Consider the following 15,120-nt stretch of genomic DNA (forward strand, 5'->3'; position numbering starts at 1 on the left):
GTAGGTGGGGTATTCATTTACTTTTTGATAGCTCCCATTTACAACTTTAAAGTCACTCAGTTAGTTTGGTGTAAACTTTCAGCATTGGGCTTTGGCCAGTCAAAGCACAGAATTTTGTAGGCTGGTGCTTACTGCTGGATGGATTGAATAATTAGAATGTAGAGTGATGACCTGCCTCTTATCACTCTGAAAATGCCACACATTCTGCATAAGGACCGTATTGCTTCATACAGGTCTATGATGCTGCAAAGTGACTGTGGTTTCTCTAAGATTACAGGGGTTTTACTCTGTGGTTTCTGTAAGATGACAGGGGTTTTACTATGTATGTAACTTGATACCACCTACCCATGTTCAGGACATGAACCCAGGTCTGGATTCACTGTTAGGACACCAGGGGCTACATTATCCCAGGAAGCAGCCCATCCTGGAAAAATGCACAACTCCTTGGGCCCACATTCTGCCTCGCCTCTGTGCTTCTTGGGTCCTTCTTGGTGACTCGTGGCACCCCTTTGATGCATATCCAGGCTGCACTGGTTCTGGTATTCGTTTCCTAGCAGAACTTTCTTCTGTCGTTGGTTCAGAGTTCCAGTAACTCCTATCCTACTTGACACTAACATAGCCCAGAATCACCCGAAAGGAGTCTTCATCAAATACATTCCTTTACCAGATTGGTCTGTGGACATGTCTGTAGGGAGTTGCCATGACACCTGATTGCGGAGGGCCCAGTCTACTGTGGGTGGAACCATTCCCTGGGCAGGTGTCCTTCTACTGTACACAGAAGCTAGCAAGCATGACCCAGAGATTAAGTGAGCTTCCAAGCAGGATTCCTTCATGTCTTCTGCTTCTAGTTCCTGCCCTGACTTCCCTCAATGATGGACTACAAGTCCCATAAATCCCATCCTTCCTTAAGTTGCTCTTGGCTGGAATGTTGTATCACAGCAGCAGAACGGAAAATAGAACAACTCCAGATTCAGAAAACAGGGCAGCTGAAGAAGATGCCTCCTTTATGTAGCCAAGGTGAGAACTTACTTTCACAACTACAGGGCCAAGGCACAAAAGTGATCATGTGATGCTTCGTTGATTGGCAGTAAGGAAGAATGTTGGTCCTAAGGATAGTTTAAAGTTTGCTGTCTTTGAAAACTGGTGATCTTTTTTATTTCAGAATTTTATTTACTTATTGTTTATACAGTATTCTGCCTGCATGCAGGCCTCCACACCAGAAGAGGGCACCAGATCTCATTATAGATGGTTGTGAGCCACCATATGGTTGCTGGGAATTGAACTAAGAACTCTTAACCCATGAGCCATCTCTCCAGCCTGAAAATTGGTGATCTTAACATGGTGTAATATTTTCGTTCTTATTATTCAATCAATTAACTTCTCTGATGCCTAATAATTGTAGACAAATGTCATTTGCTAGGAAATGTTTGAAAAATACCCTGTTCAAAGAAAATCAAACTGCATGTCTGCTCAGTATAAAAGTATACACTAATGACTCTAATTTGAATTGCCCATATTAAGGGATCATTTTCTCAATTAAATTTTATAAAAGAAAGATACAATCTAGGGGGAACTCTTTAATGGAAAGTAAGATTTCATGGATGGGGTCAAAAGCCGTGGAATATTCATTCATTTTTAAAATGAAATATTCATCTTTATTAAAAAAATTAATTTAACTGAGAGTTATGCACATATGAGGCATTCAGCCTGTATACTATGCTCTAACTGTGACCTAGGAATGAGAGCTAAAGGAAAGAGACAAAATGGGATGCTCTTTGCACCCTAATGTGTGCTAGACACAGGGCAAAGTCTATGGGGCAAGGCAGACATAACCATTTGCTCTGGTCATTGGATGGCCTTGGGCATAGTCTTCAGTGTTCTTAGCCCCAGAATCAGCATTGTAACATAGGTATGGCAAAGCTTTACTTTACAGGAGTACAGATAGAAAAAAAATGGGATAACACAGCTAAAGAGTTTCACAGTGTATCTAAAACATGGGACTTAAAGAATGAAAGCTAACAGCAATCTTGCTCAGTGTAGCCACAATGAGGAACTGGCATTCCCCTCTCTCTCGCTGAGCAGCCTAGGCTGACCTAGAACCCACAGAGATCCACCTGCTTCTGCCTCCCGAGTGCTAGGGTTAGAGGTGTCCACCACCACGCCTGGTACATACACCTTTTAAATACCTTCTATCACGTGATATATACCGTTGTGTAGATAGTTCTTTGACTTGGGAAACATTCTCTCCTGGAGGGAAAAGGGCTTATAGAAGTCATGATAGTAACAAAACTTGCAAAGGTCAGAACACTCAGATAGTTACAAGATTCCCATGGGCCCTCCCCAAGGATGTGAAAGCAGTCAACTAATTCCCAGGAAAAAGGAACGTGTTTGATAATTTCATGCAAATTAGTCTGGCGGCTGGAAATACAGCTTTCCCGGGTGGTAAGCAATGCTGGCAGACGTTGCAAGGACAGCTGCTTTTGAGTTCTCTATGCTCCTGCGTTTCCTCAAATCCTCTGCCAAGCTGGACTCGGGTGGATCCATCTCTCTGGTCTGTTGTCACTGCCCTATGGCATGAACAGAAGTTTGTTACGATTGCTCAAGGAACGCGCAAGGAAACCGTATAACCCATTCTCTTATTTGTATTACTCCTAACTTTCCTGTCAAGATAATGCTGGTCCCCAAGGGGGCAGAGATCTTGCTTGGTTTATGTGTATTCTCATATCCTGGGATATATCTATGCACACACACACACACACACACACACACACACACACACACGTACGAGCACAGGTGTAGGCACATGTATACCACAGCATGCATATGAGGGTCAAAAGACAAGCCTCGGGAGAAGATGATTTCCTTCTACCTTGTGTTCCAGAGATTTGTCTCAGGAAGTCAGGCTTGTGCAGTAGTAAATGGTTTTACCCTCTAAGCCATCCTACACGCTCAACTTCTGTGCTTTGAAATGAGAAACAGGATATAAGTTAGTAATAGTCATGATCTATGCTTTGGGGCTCTAAAATGGAACCCCAGTTTTCCTTGGTTCTTAGGCTTTTCTGGAAGAAATATATGTAAAAGAAAAACTCCATGCTTGCCATATGAGGACTGTGAGAGAGACTGTGCTGTCAAAAGTCAGTTCCACATCTGGCAGCCATTTTTCTCCTTGTTGGAGGACTAAAGGCATGATGAGGACAACCACTTATTTGCTACTGTACAGGATTGACCAGATGGCTTGCCTTCGCCTCCTTCTAATGCTGCTATAATTTTCTGGCCAATCACCGAGGAGACAGGGCACAAACATGGCATGCCTAGCCATGTTTGTTCAAACACAGAGCATTGAACCAAAGAAGGAGCCGGAGTCCAGGCCAATGCTGTCTGCAGGGCTGCTTGATTCCCAGAGAGGTCTTTGGCCCTGGAGTGCACATGAGTGTTGAGCTTGCTTCTGGCAATTTACACCCCAGGGACACCCACATGTATATACCAGGAGACATGAGGAATTATGGCTTTCTCTAGGACATGAACCTTCCTTTCTGTAGGGCAGGATGGGGAATATAATGGAAATGCAAGAAGAGTCCATTCTCAGGGCAGTTTAACACAAGCACCACGAAAATCAAGAAAGCTGCTGCTCTGAGGCTCGCAAGCCTTGGGGAAGTTCTGTTCGAGTCCACGACGGAACACATTAAAAATGGCCCATATATTGCCACAGGGAAGTGGAACTGGATCTTCCTGTTCTTTCCAGGACATGGAGATGAGAGTAGAAACCATGACTGGGTCATTTCAGTGGAGGATGTCGCCTCTCCTGAAGCATGGGAACACTTAGCAGAGACCGAGCGTGGCTGAGATAGCAGATAGTGAGTTCCCAGGGTGTCTCCAAGAGTCAGGTGTTACTTGCAGGGCCATCCTGGAGGGAGGCAGAGTACAGGACTGAGGTCCACGAAGATGGGCGATGCCCATCATGGCATTTCAGTCCTAAGAACCCTCCATATCACAAAAGGAGGTCCAGACTTACCTGATTTGCAAAGGAAATGAAACGCCCCTTTCCTCCCCATACATCTTATTATACAACATGGCTTTGTTCCGGCTGCTTTTGATAACAATGGAAGGTGTCAAAATGAATGATGCCGAGGTGATTATTGGAAAAGTGCCATGTAGTACATTTGTGTGGTATTGTTAAAATGTAAATCAAGTCAACTTCATTAGAATGCTCAGGGGTTTTAAAATCAAGCAAGAGTCCTTTCCCAGGCTCAGGCCCCAGCTGGAAGAGTAGCTGCCTTGCACAGCTGTCTCTCTTCTGTGTGGGGCAGAGATGCCATTTGAATAGAGATTTGAATATATTGAGCAACTGACAACTCTTCTCAGTACACGTTTTATGACAGTTTTCCCCAGCAGGAAAATAAATTTTGTTCATTCAACTGACCTTGATCAGAATATCAACTCTCGCAGGATAGGGTGCCATGGAAACATGAGATACAGTTGCTGTTCTGAGCAATGGTGGTTTAGACCCAACAGTGAGCCTTAGGTCAGGCAGCCTGAGGTTCAGCCCATACAGCTGAGGGAGGCAGGAGCATCAGAGCTTAAGACTAGTTCATCTGAGAAACAGTCGGGGTCGGTGTTGCTCAGCTAGTCGAGATTTTTGTTTGTTTGTTTGTTTGTTCATTTGTTTGTTTTTAAAAGTCTATCTTCAGCTTAATTGATAGCTGGTCCACAGAAGCAAATAGGGCAACATCTGGGAAATTTGCATAACATACATATGTTACACATATAAACACAAAGGAAGAGAGACCATAAGAGAAAAGAAACAGGAGAGGGGCAAGCCAACCAAGATGATTTAATCACGTAAAAGTCACGCTCAAGAAAGCTAGCTTGATCACTATCGCCAAGGGCTCTAAGGGTGTGAAGGTGTAACATACATTCAAATGGGTTCTTGGCTATGTCAGTCATTAGATCATTGGTGACTTAAAAACAGGTAAATGAAGCGCGCCTCCTACCTGTTTTTGTATGGTGCACAAGCTTAGAATCGGTTTTAGGCCTTTAAGTATCAAGTATCAACAGTGGCAACTACCGATAGAATTATTGATGGCAATCCTTCTTGGCTTGGAACCCTAAAACCTTCTTGCTAGCCCTTAACAAAAGAGTTCATTTTTCTCTCACTCTTGGGAGATGTCCTTTTAGGGTGAGGTGAGAACCAGATGGTCATTAGTCCTCACTGCAAAGACCCATTCTCTTCAACTTCTTAGTGATGGAACTCACCTGTGCACCTGACCTGCACATGGAAATTCCTTGGGGAACTGTTTATGCATAGGATGTCCTGTCCCAGTCTCAAGACATTTAATAGCTGGGTGGGCTGGATATTTTTTTTTTTTTATTCATTCGTCGAGAATTTCATACAACATATTTTGATCATGTTCACTCCTAGTTACCGCTATAATTCCTCTCAGGTCTGCCCTGAACTCCCTACTTCATGTCTTCTTTTTATCATTCTTTCTTTTCAACCTGTGCTGTCCATGGACTCCTGGGTGTGGGGCCATCCACTGGAGTGTGGCCAACCTAGCAAGAACCACACCCTTAAAAGAAACTAGACCCAACTGAAGCCATCAACTGTCCATAGACCCTCAGTTAGGGCTGGGAGATGATGAACCCCTTCCCACCCTGTGCCAGATGTTGATTGGTTTGCTCTTGTGCGGGATTTGTACAAGCAACCACAGCTGTCATGAGCTCATGAGAGTAAAGGTCCTGCTATGTCCTTCCTGACATCCGGACCTCACAGTATTTCTGCTCTTATTCCATGATGATCCCCGAGCCTGAGGGAAGGAGTGCTATATAGACATATCATTAGTGGCCGAGCAGTCCGCTGACACTGACAAATATTTATTGTCTGTACCTTGACCAGTTGTGAGTTTCTGCATTAACCACCATCTACTATATAGGGAAATGTCTCTGATGAAATCTGAGAGGTGAGTTTAGAGGGCAGTTTGATACTATGTCCATTTAGAAGAATAGGAGTAATTCACCCCTTTGGCCTGTGAGCGCCTTACTGTGGGTTCATGGCCAAATTTACAGTGCTAGGCATGTGTTTCCTTCTGCGGAGTGGGCTTTAAATCTGAGCAGAAAGTAGTTTGTTACTCTTACAGCATGAGGGCCACTATTAAATGCATGGCCGTATTGTGCCATGCTGTTCATTTTTGTAGTTCACAGGGTTTACAGCAAGTTGACACTGTTGATGTCGTTTTGCTTCCAGAAGCATTGTGGCTGCATAGTGACACCTGTCTCAAAATATTATAAACAATATACTTGTAAATGGAAAATTTCTTTAAAAATGCAAAAAAATTCGCAAAATTTTTTTCTAAAGGTCCTCTCAAACAGCTAAAGAAATCCCAAATAGCTCAGTTCTTTATAACATTTGGCACAGCGATGATCTGTTGAGACAACCTCATTCTGAGAGGGTGTTAGGACCTGAGCCACGACAAACCTATCATATCTATCGATAGTAAGTCTTTATTTGTGCTCTGGTTTCTTATAAGTTTTGATGGCTTCTGCAAATGGCAAATTACATGAATAAATTGTTTAGTTTTTCTGCTGAAAATACACACAGGACCAAGTCCAGAAGAATTGTGGTTTTGTTACCTGTTATATTCAGTCCTTGGCATGTAAAGGGTCTGGTTCCAAGATCTCCATAGATACCAAGATCGGTGGATACTAAAGTCCCTTTGATAAGATAGTGTAAATCTTCTGTGCATCCTCCATATGTCTTCCTGTAGAGTTCACATCATCTCTAGATTATACAGTAAATGCCACCGAGAATGCTATACAGCGCTGTTTAGGGGACAGCCCGAAGGAAAGGTCTACACATGTTCAGTGTTGACAGCGTCCCCCTAATGTTTCATGCTGAGCTTGGCTGAACTCAAGGTTGCACAATCCGAGGATGCAGAAGAAAAACAAAGTTTTGAGAGAAATTTTTATGTTTTATTATTTCTTTGCTTTTTCTTTTTGTGTGTGTGCTCGGTTGTATGTGCTTGCCAGGGTGGTGTGGGCATGTGAATGCAGGTGTGTGTGTGTGTGTGTGTGTGTGTGTGTGTGTGTGTGTTGACTTTGAGTGTGCTTTTGAGATCACTCTCCATGTCTATTTTTTGAGACAGGGTTTCTAGCATGAAGCTTATTAGTTTGGTTAGACAAGCTGGTCAATGAGTCTGTCTGTATTTCTAGTTTTAGTGTCACCGGTACACCACTCTGCTGGCTTTTGACATGGTTATGAGGATCCGAACTCAGGCCTTCTTCCCTGTGCAACGGACTCTTTATTGATGAGCCAGCTCCCCAACCACTCTTGTTTTATCATAAAACTGTATTGTTAATAATAATGATCCAAACAATGCAGGTCTGATAACTACCAAGTTTAGAAATACCCATGCTGTTTCAGAGTGTGGATAAGTATATTTCCATACTCAGTCTACCAAACGAGGCTCATTGAGGCTATACTTGTTCCCTTTGAAAATGGCAATGAATCAATGACAGCCAATCATAGGATCTCTCTATGCTATTGAAAGTCCATTGGTGGCAGGCAGCCTGGAGCTGGCTGTGCACACGTGAGCTATCCATGACCTACTACATGGCTTGGACAAGTGATTTGAGTTTTCTTTGACACATGTGACTTAGGTAGGAGCATTATAATATCATATGATGATTATTAAATTAATACCGAGTAACCTGCACAGCACTTACAGAACACGAAATAAACAGATGTTATCTTTCTCCTGGTAAGGACGAATGACAAGTAAGGTCCTGTGGTAAATGGGAACCTAAGTACACAAAACTGGCACCAAAAATAGCAGTAACTGTTAAGTCCCCCCTAAAAAGAAAAAACTACATTCGTGTAGGCTTATAATTCCACAATGATAAGAAAATTCACCATACTACATTACTTTAACAATAGATGAACATTTTGAGCTTCATTGTTTTATTTATTATTTATTATTATTAATAATTTATAATATGTAATCTAAGATTTTCTTGCTCAGGATTGCTGCATCTTTCTGAGCTCTTTCATGTTTCTGATGAATTTTAATTTTTCTATTTCTTTGAAGAATAATGTTGGAATTTAGATGGGGCTTGCATTGAATCTGTGTATTGTCTCATTTAAAAAAAGTTTCTTTCTTAGCATTTATTAACAACTATTGTGGGCTTCATTGTGACATTTTCATATATACATATAAACTATTTCGATCATATTAACTTCCCATTGCTCCCTCTTTTTTTTCCCCTCCCACTCCTGCTGGGCCGCTTTCTCCTCACAACCAGCAACCTTTCAATTCTTATGACTTTTTTTTTTTTTGAGTTCACTCAGGGTTACTCAAATGGATGAGGAATTGTTTAGGGAGCCTGTGGTAGTTACAACTGAAGAGAGAGCATCTCCCAGCAACCAATCGTTGCTCATGGACCCTCAGGGATGGATGGGGTGGGGGTCATAAGCCTCTTCTTCTAGCATCTCTTATTATGTTTTTTATTTCCTTGGGTTGGATATTTACAACTAGCCAATTTATGTCTGATTCATAAATTCTCTTATGTGGATATACTTTGATGTGGATTGCATTTTTGGAACGAGAAAAAGGACATTGATAAACATTTGAGCGTAATTCTAGAACAACCATTAAAACGCTCACCTAGCAGAGCCTAGCATTCTTTAATGCCAGCTGAATGTCCTAGAGACATTCAGCTGTACCCATCGCCACAGGCCAGGTCTGGGGCATCTGCATCGTCCTAACCACATAGTCCGCACCTGCTTGCAGCTAGCTTCAGGCCCTGCCCAAACTCCAGGCACTCTAACTCTACCTTCTGCTCCCACCACTGCTTTTTTTCGTAAGTGAACTATACATGATATGCGTTTGTGCGTTTGAATGCTTTCAGAAAATATGGTGTTATCCCCATTATAGAATCTGTCAATATCTGTTTCCTTGAACTGACACTAGGTTTCACACGATATCAATTTACTAGATTTTGTATTCAACAATTGATGTATATGTGGATTGTGTCTAGTTTGGACTGCAAAGGAGAATATTCTATGACCATTTATGCACAGATTTTTGAGTGGACTTACACACAGTAATTGCACGTGCATATGAGGCACAGCATGATATTCTGATTGATGGAGACCTCACAGGAATGATAACTAGGGTAGGGAACACACACAACTTTCTCATTTCTCTGCAATGAGTCCACTCAAAGTTCATCCTTCTGGCTGTTTTGAGATACAGATTGCTGCTGATTGTAGATATATATCGACTGGATCACAGGACACACAGCTTACTGCTGGGTATGAGTGGGGGTGATTGGCCCGGGGTACAATGTTAGGGTTATAGTTCACCTTTAACACCAGCTGCTAAGCAGTTTTCCAAGGTGACTACCTGGTTTTGCGTTCCCACCAGTGATGCATGGATGTTCCACGGACACGATTTTAAAAGGCCAAAGTAGAAAAATATGCAAATTCAAATTGTGAATTTCCATTCGCTGACATTAATTATCTGCTATGGCTTCCTTCTCATGAAAGGTCAGTGGGTAAATTCTTGGAGAGTACCATGATTCTCATTTTTCCACGTGTTATTGTTTCTGTAGGAAGGGGGCTCTCTCGTCTCATTCATCCAGCTAAACCAACGAGGGCTGCCTCATTCTCCCCCATTCCTAGCCACCCTAAGATACCCTGGAAATTCCAGTGCAAAACACATTTGATAAGTGAAAAAATTTACTGCTGGAGTCTGGCAAGAAAGGAGTTAAAGCACTTTGTAACAATTATTGACTACAAGATCTGCAAATGATTGCATAAAATTTCTAAAATATGCCTGCAAGCTTCTCTTATCGATGCGGTGCCCCAGGGATATACACGTGGGCTTAAGTATCTAAACCGCTTTATTAATTACATTGCTATGATTTACCTCTCCCACGTTAGCATTTTAGCTTATGAAACAGCCCTGCAATTAGAAAATGATGTAGCCCCATTGCTTGTTGAGATATTGTACACACACATACACAACTATGTATATATACACCCGCATACGCAGGAACTGTATTTCCCCTGATCAACCCTCACAGGCTACTTTATTTCTAGTCCAATTAATAGGCAATTTCCAGTGGTGCGTTAAATTGCCTTTGGGTGGGGGAGGATGGCGGCTGAGAAGCCCCCGCCTGCTGAGGTATGTAATGGCGTCTGTGTAGGTTTGTTTACATGTTTCCCTTCACAGGCAGAAAACTAAAATCCTAAGATTGGATTGTGAGAAATATCCGCACGCAACAACCCTGAGATACGTAGTTGGTACAACTGTAGACTTATTTTACTTGTACAGTGAAGTGTCTTATACACTTCACTCCCTATTTTAAAAAGTTACATTTATGAGCATATAAATGCTGGTAGCAATCTAGAGTTGTTGTGCAGGACTATTGTTTGGCTCTTACATCTTTTACTAAAGATTTATTTATTTGATGAGTATGTACCCAAATGTGTATACACCCCAACAAAATGATAACCTTTGTGTGTGGTGTGATGAGCATATGTGTAGAGCCCAGACGACAAATTTGAGTGTTGATCCTTCCACGTTGTTAGGGACAGGGTCTCTTTATTGTTCTCTTGGCACCCCAGGCCAGCTGTGTCCTTCAAGCCTCTGGAGACTTTGTATCTCCCGTTTCAGTATAGGACGCTAGGATTTCAGAACCACACTACCTCCTCCACTGGACACCATGTGATTTCATGTGTCCCCAGGGACCTGAAGGGGGAATTGGATCCCTTAGAACTATGTTACAGGAACTAGGGAGCAGCACAGTGTGGGTTCTGAGCCCCAAACTCAGGTCCCTTTCAAGAGCCTCAAGTGCTCTTAACTACCGACTCATCTCTCAAGTCCTGTCTGCTTTTATTTTACACTTAGTTTTCCACCAACAAACTGCACACGGCTGAATCCATATTAGAATTTTTAAATCAATTTTCTCCAAACTGGGCAATGTCTCACTTTTAAGTATAGTGAATAAATGACAAGTCTCAAACATCAAAGGAATATTACATTTAGATAAAAAAAACTTTATTGGTTATACATCCATGTTTTCCACATTCATGTAACGTCTCTGTTCTGTGTGCGTCAGTCACCATGGCCATTTACAATATCTGCAGGGAAGTCATGAATTCTGCAGTCCTCCACTTATCTGCTTGCAGAACATATGTCCTAAGACCTTTACGGTTGACTGTTACCATGGACAGACCTGATGGTATGTATATAGCTTCCCCCATATATATGTATGTATGTATATATATGTGTATATATATGTATATGTATATATATGGGGGAAGCTATATACATACATATATGTATGTATGTATAAATGTATGTACATACATATACATATATATACATACATATACATATATGTACATATAAATATATGTACATATATACATATCCCTGTGATAAAGTGTAATTCTGTGACCCTTCATGTGCCTTTCCTGGTACAAGCATAGCTTCTTCTTTACTTTGACATTGAGCTGAAAGCTTGGGGCTGAAGAAAAATGTAAACAAGTCCCTTAGTTTCATTTGATTTTAGGATTTTGACTTTAGTTGGTTTTCAAATACCACCAGTTTGGAAGGTCTTGCACTCATACGGGATTTTATGAGACCCCTATCAGCTTTGCTGCAAATAACACCCCTAAGATATAAGTCATGCTGATAGCAGCTGCTTGGATTACTTTTCTGGGAATTGAAGGCCACTTCTGTTAAAATCACAGCTCTTTGTTGGCTACTGGAGCTCTCCATGGGTGATGGTGGGGGATGAAAATGCTGTCTCAGATGAGGCTTCCACCATTTTCTGACACATGCCCGTGGAAAGCCACGAAGATCCATCACACAAGCATGATCACTGTTCACTGAACTCAGCTTGCCTTTGGCCACCCTCCAATCACCTTGCTTCTTTTACTCTAGAGAAGTCTTAAAATGCCACAGGGGGCCTCTGAAAGGCTCTGCCCTGCAGACTATCAAAGCAGATGCTGAGACTTATGGCCAACTGTTGGGCAGAGTGCATGGAATCTTACGTAAGAAGAGGGAAATAGTAAGATCTGGAGAGGACAGGATCTCCACAAGGAGAGCAAGAGAACCAGAAAATTTGAACATAGGGGTCTTTCCAGAGACTCATACTCCAACCAAGTACCATGCATAGAGATAACCTAGAACCTCTGTACAGATGTAGCCTATGGCAGTTCAGTGTCCAAGTGGGTTCCATTGTAATAGGAACAGGGACTGCCTCTGACATGAACTGATTGGCCTGCTCTTTGATCACCTCCCCGTGAGGGGAGAGCAGCCTTACCGGGCCACAGAAGATGACAGTGCAGCCACTCCTGATGTGATCTGATAGACTAAGATCAGAAGGAAGGAGAGGGGGACCTTCCCTATCAGTGGACTTGGGGAGGGGCATGTGTGAAGAGGGAGGAGGAAAGGTGAGATTAGGGGGGAGGAGGGAGGGGTTTATGGGGAGATACAAAGTAAATAAAGTGTAACTAATAAAAGTTAAAAATAAAAAAGAATCTCAGGGGCTCTCTGACATGAACTCAGTGGCTGGCTCTTTGACTGCCTCCCCTGGACGGGGGAGCAGCCTGGCCAGGCCACAGAGGAGGTCAATGGAACCAGAGACTGGATAAACCAGGGTCAGATGAAAGGGGAGGAGGACTTCCCCTATCTGTGGATTTGGAGAAGGGCATAGGAGAAGATGAGGAAGGGAGGGTGGGAGGGAAGTTGGGATTGGGAGGGGAGAAGGGAAGGGGCTACAGCTGGGATACAAAGTGAATAAACTGTAATTAATATAAAAAAAATAAAAATTTTTGAAAAAGAAATATAAATGTTCCTCAGGGAAACAAAAGTAACACCTTATGCTTGGCGACACTATAAACAGGTAACTTCTTTTCACTTTGCAAAACATTTGTATCAGGGATTGATTTACTGCGATTGGAAATAGGCCTGGTTAGAAATAAGCTCGCCACTGATTTCTGCTCTTCCAAACTCAGTGGCTCCACCTCAGCCTTCATTTTCACCAGTGACTGCAGAGCTCCATTCTGCAGACAGTTGGTCTTCCCAGTTAGTTTGTCGTAGAATGAATGTCAATATCCACAAAAGATTCATGAGCTAAACCTAGCCACGGGGAATAAATTACTATTATGTATAAGCTGCGTAGTTTGTGCTCTGTATTCTGACGGTTTGGACGGACTGAGACATGACTTGCTGGGGTCTCCATTAAGTCTCGTGCATTTGGCCTGATGTTCACTCTTCTTTAACCGCGTGGCCTCACATCCCTTGTCTGTCTATCAACTTTTCTGCTTCAGGACTGTTGTGTGTTTCTCTACCTCTGCTGAAATAAGCCAGGTATCCATTTTATTTTCCTCTATAAGGATTGTCTTTAGTATCCTATTTTTATAAGTTTTTTTTTTTTTTCACCTAAGAGGCATCTCATGCCCAGTGATCAATGCCTACTCAGTCAAGGTATTCTAGAAACCGTTATGATGTGTGTGTTGTTTGTATGTTTCCAGCATGCCAGAAGCCTTGCTAGGGATGTTGAAACAAAAAAATCTAATGAATTCTCCAACAAGTTGAGAACAGAGTACTGCTACCTCATTGCACATTGGGTGATGGGAAATAGAGATAGGAGAACTCAGAGAAGTTTAGCAACTTGACCCCAATCCCACAGCAGTGGTAGAGCTGAGAAAAAGTTCAGATTCCCTTATAGGCAAAGTCTGTCTAGGCTCTACATCCTGGAGGGCCCCATAGCCAAGCTAAATCCTTACATGCACACTCAGTCCTGGGATCGAGGTCAAGCTTCCTAACTTAACGACTGAGCCCTCCAACAGTTAGACCCCTCACTGGAGGCTGATGACACTACCTACCTCACAGAGCCAGTGGTTATGCCAGAGCTTGTACAATGCCTGGAACATAGTTCTCAATGACATTTGTCATAATTACTCTCCTACTCAAGAAGACTAATAAGTCCTGTTTCTTCCATGATTATTCTAATTCTGGCTGCTCATCTAGAGGTTTCATTGTATTTATAGCAAAACACCAACATTTCTGTGGTATAGTGTGTGCCATACCACTGACACGTTTTTTTTTTTTTTTTTGTCTTCTTCTTCTTCTTATTTTTAAATTAAGGTTACTGTGAAGATGACAACCTTTTAGAATACTTGCCCCTTGGGTGAACACTGTAGACTAGACATTTTGTCTCCAATTGGTTCTGCTAACCCCAGAGGAAAGAGAGCCAGACCCTGACTCCGCACCCTTCCGGGGAATCAGCAGAACACTGTCAGGACAGGTGAAAGGACTTTTCAGAAGTGTCAGGGTAGTCTGAGGAAGGTAGTCAGGGCACCTCAGAGCCTGACCGATGTGAGATATAGATTCAGCGTGTTCATTCCTCAGCTGGTGAAGAAAGCAAAGGCAGCTCTAACAAAAATGCTTTCTCTTTGGAAATGCAGGAAGGTAAATTTCCCAAGGACTGTAAAATGACTCTTGTCTCCTCTATTGGTATTTTCCTCTGAAAAAATAAATGTGTTTTTGCATTATTTAAATAGAACATAATTAAGCACTAAGGGCTCTCTGTTCTTTGCACCTAGAGCACAGGTTTGCAGGCCTAGAGGGTCGTGGAGAGACCTTGCTTTCGCTCTCAGAGTGAGAGAGGAAACACAACAGCAAGAAACAGACAGAGACCTGGGGCCGGAGGAAGAGAAAAGAAGTGTTTAACATTCAGAATTTGTCCACAGCCGATAATTTATTAGAACTCATCTATAACAAGGCCTGGCAATGATTTATAAGTTGATTTGAAAAATAAATAAAAGTGATAGAAACCTGCATTTGGTTTTAATGATAGACTGTTGCAGCGTGAAAAGTGAGGATATGAAACATTGCAAGGAAATTAGATATTATGCCCTGCAGACAATTGCAGCTACCAGCCCATTAATTGTTAGATATTTATTATTAAAAATTTCTTTTCATGAGTGACTGCAGAATATTTGTGCTACTCAAACTGTTGAGTTCTGACATGAATGAAGGGTGGGGAGCCCATTTGTTTTGTGTGTGTGTGTGTGCGTGCGCGCGCGTGTGTGTGTAAAACTGACAA

This window comes from Meriones unguiculatus, chromosome 19 (genome assembly GCF_030254825.1).
Source record: "Meriones unguiculatus strain TT.TT164.6M chromosome 19, Bangor_MerUng_6.1, whole genome shotgun sequence".
Lineage (NCBI taxonomy): Eukaryota > Metazoa > Chordata > Mammalia > Rodentia > Muridae > Meriones > Meriones unguiculatus.